Source organism: Crocodylus porosus, unplaced genomic scaffold (assembly GCF_001723895.1).
Source record: "Crocodylus porosus isolate Cpor-Errol unplaced genomic scaffold, CroPor_comp1, whole genome shotgun sequence".
Taxonomy (NCBI): domain Eukaryota; kingdom Metazoa; phylum Chordata; order Crocodylia; family Crocodylidae; genus Crocodylus; species Crocodylus porosus.
The window spans coordinates 16,957,577-16,970,274 of NW_017728916.1; the positions used below are offsets into that span (position 1 = coordinate 16,957,577).

Here is a 12,698-nt window from a genome sequence, read left to right on the forward strand (position 1 = left end):
CCTATCAGACCAGAATCCATCAGACTGAGACATATCCTCTAGCATGCTTGTCTCCTCCTGGCTCATTATAGCATCTTCAATTGCTGTCCCAGGAGGCCACCTTTAAAAGGAGGATGGGAGAGTGCCTAACCTGTGGTCTGCTTCTCAGAGCACACTGTTCTACTTCCAAGCCCACGGGGCCAGATTCTCAGCAGCACACCAGCAGGAACTGCATGTTGCCATGCAGGCTGCACCAGGCAAACCACAGGTTACTGGGTCAAGCACTGCATGAACAATTCCCCATCACAACACTGCACTGCACTGCACACCTGCATGAGCACCCCCAACACCCCTCATTGCTGCACTGCATCTCCCCTCCCAGTGCTAAGCCACATGGGTGTGTGGGACGATTTGCCCCCTCCCACTGCACTGTGCATCCTCACTGACACCCTTCTCCAACTGCTGCACCAGGCATCCTCCACTGCCCCCCCGTCACAGCCCCAGCCCCTGTGCGGTGTGCAGGGTGGAGTCACCCTCAGCTCCCTGGGCTGCACTGCCCTGCTCTCTGGGCAGGAGCGCAGGGGTCCATAGGCCACTGGTTAGACAGCCTGGTTTAGAGCATTATGCTGGGAAGTTGAAGAGTTATACGTTCAAAACTTCGTGGGGTAGTTGCCCAAGCTACTGGGTTATGAGGCTAAAATATAAGGACATCTATTCTTCCTCTAGTATTTAACACCTGCTATTCATGGGATTTTGCCCAACCATTATTTTGGGACTTATGCTTGCCTGTGGTATGTATGTACTGACCCACATATCTGTAAAGAGAATAGGATTGCAAACTGTGTGTGCTTGCCAAAAACAGCAGCTAAATGGCTGGGTAACTGCCATTTGGGTGTCCCATGTGGGATAAGACTATGCAGGGACTTGGAATGAGGCATGTCACAAACCCACTCTGGTTTGGGGGATAAAGGAGTCATAGATTATCCTATGTTTGTTGTACTGATATAGCATGTATCATCTCATTGGAAAGCCAATGCCATATGATATATCTATTTATGTCACTTTATCACTGTAAAGATTCTGTTATGCTGTTCATGTATATCTTTATGATTTTGAGCACAGTTTAGCAAAAGGAAAAATTGAGTAGGCAAAACTGCTAAGTAACTCTTGCTATTGTGTTACTAAAGCAAGAACGATTGCCACTCCCAGACTCAGACAAAAGGGGCTACTAGTGGGATGGCCATAGGTACCACTAAATACCTTTAAAGATCAGTATCTAAGTATATACACTACTTGATGTTAAATACCTGTAATGATGTAAGAATGTTTGGTTTTAATATATTTGAGGCCATGGCTATTTACCCTGAACAACATGCCATACTTTTAGTACAGAAAGACAGGAGGAGGAATGGAAAAATCTAAGATGTCAGAATATGCAAGGCACACAGGTGGCAATATGAGTTAAACAGTTGTCTGGGAAAGCAGTTAATTTTTGTTTCTGTTATGATATACAGAAGATAAGATTTACTTTGGATGCTCTTATAATATTTTGAATCAGAACTTGTGGCAGCGATGATGCCACAAGTTCTGATTCCTTTTGCCTGTATACAACCTGTATCCCTTATGCTATTTTGAGATTTGTGGTCAGATAAATCTCCTTTCCAAGAGCTAAACAATGATTACAATTCCATAATGCTTAACTTTAAATGAGGTAGCATCATAGAACACAGCTGGGGAGAATGGGGAAAGTGTTTGTTGAAAATACTGATATGGTAGTCTAGACACTATATTTTACCAAATGTACTTCCTGGCACATCAATTTTTGCTAAATTCAGTTGTTTTATATATTCTTGGATGCAGTATTTTTACAAACATGCAATTATATACCACATTGCAGTGATAATTATATTATGTGTGGTTAAATGGGAAGGATTGGTGAGGTAAGATGTAAAAGAGCAGTAAATCAACCAAGAAAGTAGAAGAAAAAAGGACAAAAGTCAGCTGGGTTGACACTATTCAGAGACTTTGTGGAAAAAAAGATCCCTCCCTACCCCCTGCTCCCCTGTAGTGAGATCTTCACCAGTGGTTGTCAGGGCTGTCAGGAAGCAAGTTGTCCCTCCCTGTTTCTCATTGTGTATCTGTGCTGGCCCAGGCTTGTCAGTTTTCTTTTCTATTGTGAAGCAATGTTTTGTAAGAACTGAATAGGAAAACTTACTAAGATTGCTCACTTCTCTACATTAGTTGCCAGATGCTTAGGTGTATAAAGACCTTATTGCAGGTGCTAAAGATTTTTTTTTTATCCACAGTTTTCAGGTGGGAAACCGTTGACCAATTAGAAAAGGGGACTAATTTGTTTTCTGATCATAAAAAAACTAAGAGGCAGTTTGTTCATGCCAGATCAAACATAAATCTGTTAGGATGCAAAGACCCACTTGCAAAGTCATAATTTTCAACTTCTCCTTCCCAAAATAGACTTCTTGTACAAATAAAGGTCATACATTTTTCTGCAGGTATAACAAAAACAATAATGGACATACCAAAAGCATACTCCCATATGCTGTCAAGGAAGGTAACATCTCCCTGTTCTTTCAATTTTTTTAATGGTTTTAAATGTGTGTTCTGAATTCTTAAGACTAGTATTTTGAAAAGTGCCTATAAGGCTTAGCTATCTAAATCCCATTGAAAGACAGTAGGACTTAGTCACATAAATCTTTTAGGTTCCCTTGAAAATCACAGCTTATGTGGTTAAGCAGTAGTAAACTGCTGCTGTGCTTTACCACTAAAAGATAGCTGGATTTTTTGCCATTGAAAATGAAACCAAAATGATTCACAGTTATTAACTCCTATAATACTTAGGGCCCCTCTACAAATGTGGGTAAATGCACAATGGGATCTGATCCACACAATCATACCTTCTGCTACATGACTGTGGGATTGCACATTAGATCCCACTGTGTGATTGTGAATTAGATCCCATCACACCTTATTGCTGGTGCAGGAGGAGCCCAATCCCAAGCTTCCCTGGCTCTGATAAAAAGCAGCCTCCCCAAGAGAAACCACAGGAGCTGTGATCCAGCCATGGGACACCCTACATACACCTGGGGAAGGGAAATCACAGCAGTGCCCCACAGCTCCTAGGATCTAGAGTCCATTCTAGTGTACTCTGGTCCCAGCAGCCTCAGTGCACTGCTAGGACCCAGAGATTGGAGCTGCTAGGGCTGAGTCCTGCAGCTAAGGGGACAGTCAGTCCCAGCTGCACATGGGACACAGGCAGGACTAACAGGACTCTCGGCTGCACCCCCCACATGCTGCCATGATCGAGAGTCCCACAGCCGAGAGGACTCTGGCCTGGCTGCACGTGAGGCATACCTAGAACAGAGTCCCACAGCTGAGGGATTCTTCATTCCAGTTGCACATGGCTCCCACCAGCTGTGATCTCTCAGTCCCGATGGAGTGTGGGGTACCCCATGGCTAGGAGATCAGACCAGCTACGGCCTTTCAGCTGTGTGGGCACTGCCTACATGTGCAAATTAAAGCTGGCTAGAAACCAGCTATGAAGTTATTATATACTGTCTAGCAAAAAGATTATAGCTGGTTGGACATTTTTAAGGTGTCATAATGAATTTGCATGTGTGGCCTGTTTAAATTTACTGCACATTAGACCAGGTAATCGTGTAACAGTTGTAACATGTATAAGGGGCCTTAGGGACTCATCAGAATAAGAGGCATTATACAAAGGTAAAATTATAAAATATAGCTATGTACTATTGTAAAAAATAACTAGCAAGATCCTGACCACTCTTTTCTTCATGTGTACTATTACAGGAAACATAAAATATTTCATAGATTTCATAGATTTCTAGGGTCGGAAGGGACCTATTCGATCATCGAGTCCGCCCCCCTGCTCTGGGCAGGAAAGAGCGCTGGGGTCAAGTAACCCCAGCCAGGTGCTTGTCTAATCTCCTTTTGAACACTTCACTAACCCTTCCCATCTCATAACTCATAAATCACATAACTTCCCATTTCCATTTTTAGTAGGAGCAGCTTCATGTCCTATTGCTTTCAGAGCGTGGGAAGTGGTATAGATTACAAAATATACCAGTTTATATTGGTATGCATTTGTGTGTGTAGGCATACAGAGTTTTTTCTTGAACACTTTCACGTTCATTTCTTGCATGGAAAAATGAATCTTTTCATTTTATTCTTAGCTCACATCAATACAACTAATAAAGTGAAAGAAGTAAATATGAGCAAAACTTTCATTAATCTATAACCCATCTAAAACGTTTTGCACTAGAACAAAAAACAAATAAGACCCTCAAGAACACTTCCCATTTCAAATATCAGTTATTTTATTAGATAAAGTGTCCAGCTAGGTATACTATAGGGATATCTGAAAATAAGAAAGTGTATGTGTAAATCCTCTTCCTCCATAATGAAAATTTACCACTTCAACTCTGACTTTGTGTTAAAAGACTAGAACCTGACACCCATCAAAAATCCTGGCATTTTCTTGACATACCAGCATGTACTGACAGCTTCTTTGTTATTTAGTAGCCTGACTGAATTCAGACTTGAGTGGCCAGCAGTATTTCTGTTCCTTTATCCAGCCAAGACTTCCACATGGTGGCTAACTGGGAAAAGGAATGAGAGCAGACAGGTGATTTTGTGGCTTGAATTTTGACAGGTCAATTCTCCAACCTAGTACCTCTGTTAAGAGCTATGCCCTGAGTTTTCCTTCTGCAAACTCTCTCAAAGGTAACTTTCAACTATGTGACAAACATATTCCCATAAAGCATAGGCTTTCTATAGCCAAATGCACACACTCCACCATGCTTTTATAACAAGGAAATATGTTTTCTACAATGCATTCTACACAGAGCCTTCCTCCTGCTGCAATATGCCTCCTATAGGAGGTCCAAGATACAGCAGCTGCTTTAGATTTCTCACAGTGGCCAGCTAGATAATGCTATTAACTCATGCATTCCAGTTAATTCAATCACACTGTATCTATCAAAGTGTTTCTTTTATAATTCTGGTTATTACCAACAGAACTCAGGTAACAGATTTGCACCTTATAGAATAATGAAAGTGTGCAGGGGTGGGGCCAGAGCTAGAGGGTAAGTGATAATGGGGGAAGTAGCTAGGGTGGAAGAGGCAATGGTAGTGGAGGGGAGCAGAGGCTGTAGGGGCAGAGACTAGCAGATAACAGGGGCTGCCAGGCTGGAGAGCAGGCACTGAGGGGGAGGCAAGTACCAGCGTGTTATAGGCAGCATGGGGGAGGGCAAGTAACAAGGGTGCAGGTATGGGGGGGACAGGCACAGTGAAGAGGAAACATGGGGGCAGGTAGTGGTGGTGACAGGCACCAGGAGGCAAGGTGTGGGAAGGCAGAGGGCAAGAGTCAATCAGATTTCTTGACCACCTGCTCCATCCTTCCCATTGCCTGCCCCATCTCTTCACCCACCACCTGCCCTCCTACAGCTAACCCTTAAGCACTTGCCCCACTACTGCTTCCCCCTATTGCCTGCCCCCACACCACATGGCTCTCTGCCTATACCCCTCCCCCCTGCTTTCCCAGCTACAGTGGTGTGGGAGACAAATTTAAGATGACTCTCCAATAAGTAGATTTTATACATTGAAAACTTAAAAATCATAATTTTTCAATGTGTAGAATCTAATTATTGGGGGGAGGTTATCTTAAATTCAGTCATCTTGGATTTAGGGAAATAGAGTAAAAAAAGTTTGTGAAGATTATATCTTGAAAAATGTTGTTAAGCTCCTACCTATTTACATAATCCTTAACATTGTTAGGTGAGGAAATGAAGGTGCAGTAAAATTTAGCAGTTATACTTTGTGATTAGGTCTTAAAATATTCTGATTTTAATAAGAGACCCCAGGCAGCAAAATAATCATGGAATCATAAAGTTTAGAATAGAAAAAGGCCTATTAAAACAGCCAACTCCCTGTTAGTACTGCTTTTAACTATTAAAATAACTTAATGCAGTACAAGTACTAAAGAGGAGCAGCCCACACATTTTTGGTCTGAATTACTTTTCTTTTCTCTTCCATCCAAAAGGGATTATTTTGCACTCTTTAGTAAGCAAGAATAAGGAATAATTTCCTAAAAATGTAATACAAGTCAACCACCTGCTACATTTAAGACTTCTTATTCTGGAGTCATATTCTGAAGACACCTGTAATTACAAATATATATATAGTCAGATTTAGTTGATCATTGATGCTCTGGTTTCTATTCATCTTATACTAATTAGCACATGTTCTATAAAACAACTGATTAATTTAAATAGGACTGTGTAATAAGAAATACCCATCATATTTACCTGAATCCAAAATGACTGAAATTAAGACAACCCCCAATAATTAGTAAATAATTAATTTGCCATGTGCAGAATCTAATTATTGAAGAGGTCTCTTAAATTTGTCCCATCACTGCTACAGCAGGGAAAGCAATGGCAGGGGGACAGGCAGTGAGGAAGCAAACAGGTGGTAGGGGAAATGTTATAGGGGCTGGGAGAGATGTTGGGCGCAGGTGCGGAGGAAGGCAGTAGGTGGAAAGATGGGTGAACAGGTGGTGGAGGCAGAAAGTGGGGGGATAGGCGTTGTGGGGCAAGCTGTAGGGGAGGTAGGGGGAGGTGTTGGGGGAGGCAGTTGGGGGGTTATGCCACTTTACTCCTTTGCCACCCCACACCCTGCCCTCATCTGCCTGTCCTCCCCAACACTTGCCCTCTCTACTACAACCCCCTATATGCCTGCCTCTCTGGCCCCTATCCCCTCACTTCCTCCTGCTATTGGTTCCCTCCATTCCTGCACCCCATGGCACCTGCCCTTCTACTGCCTACCTATGTACTCTGGGTACTGGGCTGGAATAGGACCAGAACCAGACATAAGCAGTGGAAGTGGGCGGGGGAGGCAAAGAGACTACAGGGGGAGGGGAGATGGTGTTGGGGGCAAGAGAGGCAGAGACTGTGTGGGGAAGCAGCTGGGAAGGAGGAGGTTGGGGTCATGTAGCAGCTGCAGCTATCTGCCTCCATCCTGCTTTGTCCTAGAATCCAGAATAAGGGGTTTTCCCTCCCCCCCATGCTAAATGGGGAAGAAAAACCTCATTCTGAATTCAGATAAATATGGTATGTAAATAAGGCTTTGAGAATGTGAGTAAGAGAAGACTTTGAGCATACCAACTGTTCAGCATGCATTTCAAAGTGTCAAAAATAGTTCCTGCTATCAGATACTATCCCTATCCCCCCAACCAAGTTTTATCTGGGGACTGCCTCAGAGCAGATGGCCTCTGTCTCTATAAAACCCAATGGATTTTGCATGAATCAGGATCCAAGTCACCTAGGAATCAACAGGTAAGGGAGAGTTGCCTTCTATTCTATTAAACTTTAGGATTAAGGGTGCAAAATGACTTTTGTTGTTCCCCTTCAAATACTTCTACTGGATAAATTATAAATGGTGAGTCCTGCTTCTTAATAAATCAGACTAGGAACACCTTCTTTGAGCTATGAAATATGTATGTATTCTGAAACCCAATAACAGCAGTCTGAAATATTTCATAGACAAAAGTGAAACCCATCATACACTTTTTCAACCATATCCTATCATGCAAAGTCAAGTCTTTCTGTGTAATTCTTGAGTGCTGAGTGCTGGCAAACTTCCCAAACAGAGAGTGATTACAAGGTAACACTCAATGATATTACATAAACCTCCAGAAGGCATTTCACCATGCAGATTGTGAATTTTTTTTTTTAATTTTAAGAAGTTGTTTTAAAAAACTGAACACCACCAACCCAGAATATTTAATGTTTACTTTTCTGGCATTTAAGTACCTTATGGCAATGCATATGTGCTTGTTTTATAGTAATTGATGATATTCATCCTGACAAACTTCCATTTTTTTTTATTATTATTTTAGGAATATGGAGTTTTCTACCTATGAAACTCCCCAAATGACTTGTTAAAACAAGACAGAATATTTTTTTCCTTTTGAATATGTACACTTTGAATTAGTCAAGTAATTTAAAAGTTCTAAGGAAATGTGATTCCACATGCCTGTCACTTGATAGAGGTATTTCAGTCAGTAGGTATTTGGTGTACCTGACTCAGACATAAATTGTGCCTCACTCAGACCAGACATTGCATTATAAAAAAAAAAAAAAAAAACACATGAAACAAATGAGTGTGCAAAATATGAATAATATTAATAATAATGACAATAATAATAATAACAAACTGTCGGTTCCCTGGATGAAGCAAGGAGGAAGAGTTTCCTTCAGAAGAATAAAACATTCAGGCCATTCAGTTCTACATTCTCATCTGCATGTCTACCTGTTTGCAGCCTATCTACAATCTGGCTTTAGATTGGGGGGAAATTTTATGCTGATTAGACAATCAAAACAATAACCACCTGATCGGAAAGACCAATGTGGTCCTCATAGGCTAAACTAGGATAAAAAACAAAGTCTCAGGAGATTAGATACCAGAAAAAAAACCTAAAGCAAAGGCAAAGCAAAGTTAGCCAGTTTACTTAGGAGTGCCTTCCCTTGGAACAAGGAAAGTGAAAAAACTAATGCGAATGAAGGCTGAATTCAGTTGATAATTCTGTTGCTGGCTCAGTGTGATAGCAGCTTTATGTGGAAAGTCAAATATTATTTCTCTGACACTGTTATACAATTTTCACTGACAAAAGAAAATGCTATTTGCTACATAAGCTGAACCATTTATCATGACCTATGTTAAACAAATGCATAAAAATAGTTTAAAAGGTTCCAGAAATGTAGCCTGTACCATTAAAAAAAATCCTTATTTTACAAAGCAAGGTTGTAAAAGTAATAACATACTTATTTGATATGAAATTTCTGTGTGCGCTTGATTTTATATACATGCATGCATACATATCATATATGGAGCTCCCCATACATATATAAACTTTGGTGACATTTTTAATGGGAAGATTTCTAAGTAACAGAGAGACTATATTCCAGTTGATAGGGAACTGTCTTGGAATACAGCCACAAATATTTTAGGCCCTGTTCTCTGTTTTGGAATAAACTGATATGACAGATACATTTGGAATCAAGTACAGCAGAATCCTAAACCTAGGTCTCCACATTCAGATGACCATACTCTCATCAATAAGCTCTGCCTTGTTTGCATTCTATGAAACAATAAATGAGGGCTTATTTTTTTCATTGAAAAGTAAAAACTCCTCAGAGCATAAACAGGGCATATTTTGTGAAGCAGCAATATTGTTTTCTGATCACCATGAGTAATAAGATATAAAATTTATCCTATACATTCCCACATGAGCAGTTATAATCTAGATAACATAATATATATATTAAAATAGTGCTGTAGTATGCATATATCCACATAGCATGTACAGGCACAACTTTTGCACGCAACTAAAAGGTGGTTATGTACTTCTAAACTTTGACTTGCTGAGCCAATTAACATTAGATTTCATCAACTTTTAGGGTTGGAAGGGACCTGAGCAGATCATCGAGTCCGACCCCCTGCCCTGGGCAGGAAAGAACGCTGGGGTCAGATGACCCCAGCCAGGTGCTTGTCTAGTCTCCTCTTAAAGACCTCCAAAGTAGGGGAGAGCTCCACTTCCCTCTGAAGCTCATTCCATATTTTGTCAACCCTCACCATAAAGAATGTTTTCCCTGATGTCGAATCTAAATCTGCTCTCTATCAGTTTATGGCCGTTGTTCCTTGTAACCCCAAGGAGCACCCTGGTAAAAAGTGTCCCCTATTCCTTGCTCCCTCTCCCCCAGTGATGAATTTGTAGACGGCCACAAGATCCCCTCTCAGACTTCTCTGCTAAGGCTGATGAGATTCAGGTCCCTCAATCTCTCCTCATATCTTACCTGATGGCCCTTAACCATATGAGTAGGCCTCCCTTGGACCCTGTCAAGATTATCCATATCCCTCTTGAAGTGGAGCTCCAGCTGCAATCTTACCAATGCTGTATAGAGGGGAAGTATCACCTCCTTAGACCTGTTCATGATGCACCTTCTAATGCATGAAAGAATGCAGTTAGCTTTACTTATGAGTTCATTACATTGACAACTCGTGTTCATTTTAGAGTCGATTATGACTCCGAGATCGCTTTCTGCTGCTATGCTGCTTAGAAAGTCACCTCCCAGTCTGCAGGTGTGTTGGTGATTCTTTCTCTCTAGATGCAGCACTTTGCACTTATCTTTGTTAAATTGCATCCTGTCCTGTTCTGCCCACTAGTAAGGATTTGTTTGGAAAAAAGACGAACAGAGCCAAGCTACTACACAACATGTGGTTTTAGGAATGATTTACTTTCTTTGAGACAACAAAACACTTAAAGTATTTCACTTGTGCTAAAATGTATTTTATCATTTCTCCACCTAATCTGTGTCAAAATACTTTTGTTTATGTGTGTGCATTGTCTATGGCAAAGACTTAACAGGGTGTGTTTCTTCAAAGGGTATACAAGTACAATCTTCAAACAGAATTTATTTTAGAAATAGATAAATAAGACATAAAAGCAACAGTGTTTGGTAATTCAATTTAAAAGCAAAAAAATATATTTAAAAATATTTGTTAAAAATTATTTTACAAATAATACTTAAGATCAGGATGTACCATAAATATTTGCACCATGATAAAACCAGAAATAATTGAAAATGCATAAGAAAAAAAGACTTGCATTACAGTGTATGTTAAAAAAATAATTATATTTACATCACATACCAGATTGTGACTGCCCCCTACTACACTTTAGCAGTCCTCTGCTTAATGAAATTTGGAAGGACTTAAAGAGGTCCCAAAGTCCAATAGCATCTCTAATAGAGAATTTACACAAGCTACGGTTTACATGTCATGTACAACCTATTAGTTCTTCCTTAGCGTGACTCACTTAAAATCAAGGTGAGCAACATATATGTTGGAGATTATGAATGGCACCAAGCTTTGGCAGACCTGCATTCGCATATATCCCAGGCATCAATTATATGCCAAAGGAAGAAGAACAATACCTGAAAGCCATCTTTGGCCACGTGTAGTATAGGGTTCAGTATCTCAGTATCATAGGGATCAGCAACTCATCTATACATACCACTCCATGCAATGGAAATGGGAATGAGAATGGTACAGAAGACAAATAACATAATGAAATATGCTGAGATTATGCTGATTCATAATAAAAATCCAATGATAAGGTTTCAATATAGTCAAGCCTCAAATACAATAAAGTAACAGAAATATTTGATGGCTATTGCAAAATAAAATTAATCAACCCTTCCATTAAAAAGAAAATTTAAACAGTCAATTAACTTTGAATTTAAAACTATTCTTCTTAATTTGACATTCAATAGGGAAATGTTAGGAAAGAGCATTTTCCTTCCCTTCTCTGACTGGCCCAGAACTACATGGTCTGCATATATCTATATTTAAAAAGTGGTTATCACTTAAGAGTTATGGTACAATGAGCCAACAGAAGAAAAGAGCTTTCAGAACAAATCTTCTGCCAGTTGCCAAGATTTTTAAAAAGTAATATACAGATGTAAGAAAACAAACATACAAAATATAATTACACAAATAGGAAGGAATAAGTCATCCTAATAAAGCCTGCAATCAAGTATTGAACTTGACATAATTCTTAAGAGATTCTATTCCCTTATATTCTTTTTCCTTCATCCCTTTTTGGAGGGGAAAAAGGGTTAACAGATTTGGCTAAATGACTCAAGGACTGGAGGAAGCCACAAAAAGACACTTACTTAGTAACCTGAAATATCTACCTACAGGCCATTTAGAAGGAATAAGGGTCTCCTAAACCTTCTTCTAATGTTCACAACTAATTCCTACAAATTATAAAATCATGTACTTTTTACTTCTTTTTACAGTTCATAGCTTGTATCATACCCAGTAAGGATATGTCTATGTAGCACTATGCAATGCAAAGATTTTCGATTTAGCGCTGAGTGAACTAGCTCAGATACTGGCACATTCATAGTTAACCCCAATTAATATACCCAGCTTGTCAGGCTGGTGGTACATTAGCCTCAACAGATCACTGTGCTAATGTGGTTACGCTGATTTGAGTACCCAAGCTAATTCAAGTATCCATGCATGGCTCTCCACTGTGTGACTCAGACATTCCCTACATTACTAGTAAAAAGTAACCGAGGAACTTTTCAGCCAGGAGTAGAAGTGGGGACACCAGGATTCTCACAGGAAAAAATAGTATTTTATAATATTTTCACCCCCTTATTTCCAGTCTCAAGGGGTGCCTATAGACATGCTGTGAGGCTGCTTTGACACACTGTAATTACAGTGCATCAGAGCAAACTCAATAGATTAATTTTTTTGCCAGACTCCATTAATTACCACACTCCAGCCAGTCTCTGCATCTCATGTATCAGTTACCCCACCCCTCAAAATGGTGGTGGGGGCACTTGAACTAAAACTTGTTGAATTACCTTTAGTTTAAGGTGCCCACCACCATTTTGAAGTGCAGGAATACTGATATACAAGATGTTACGGGGCTTAAATTAGAGCAGCTCAATGTAAAAGTGTCCAAGAAGATCAGTTACTTGGAAAAAACATCACTATATCATTAACACTTTTTGGTGCTTACATGAGTTCAACATAAATGGTACTCCCACAGATGTAATAAGTTAATGGTCTTCAGCCCCTGCATGATAGAAGTTTTTTTGTTTGTTTTT

General features: G+C 40.0%; 1 protein-coding gene across 2 annotated transcripts in view; it reads right to left on the minus strand.

Moving 5' to 3' along the window:
- Positions 1–12,698, minus strand: part of PCDH11X (protocadherin 11 X-linked) — a 1,248,873-nt gene that overhangs the window by 1,016,967 nt on the left and 219,208 nt on the right. The gene's annotated exons all lie outside the window — the stretch shown is intronic.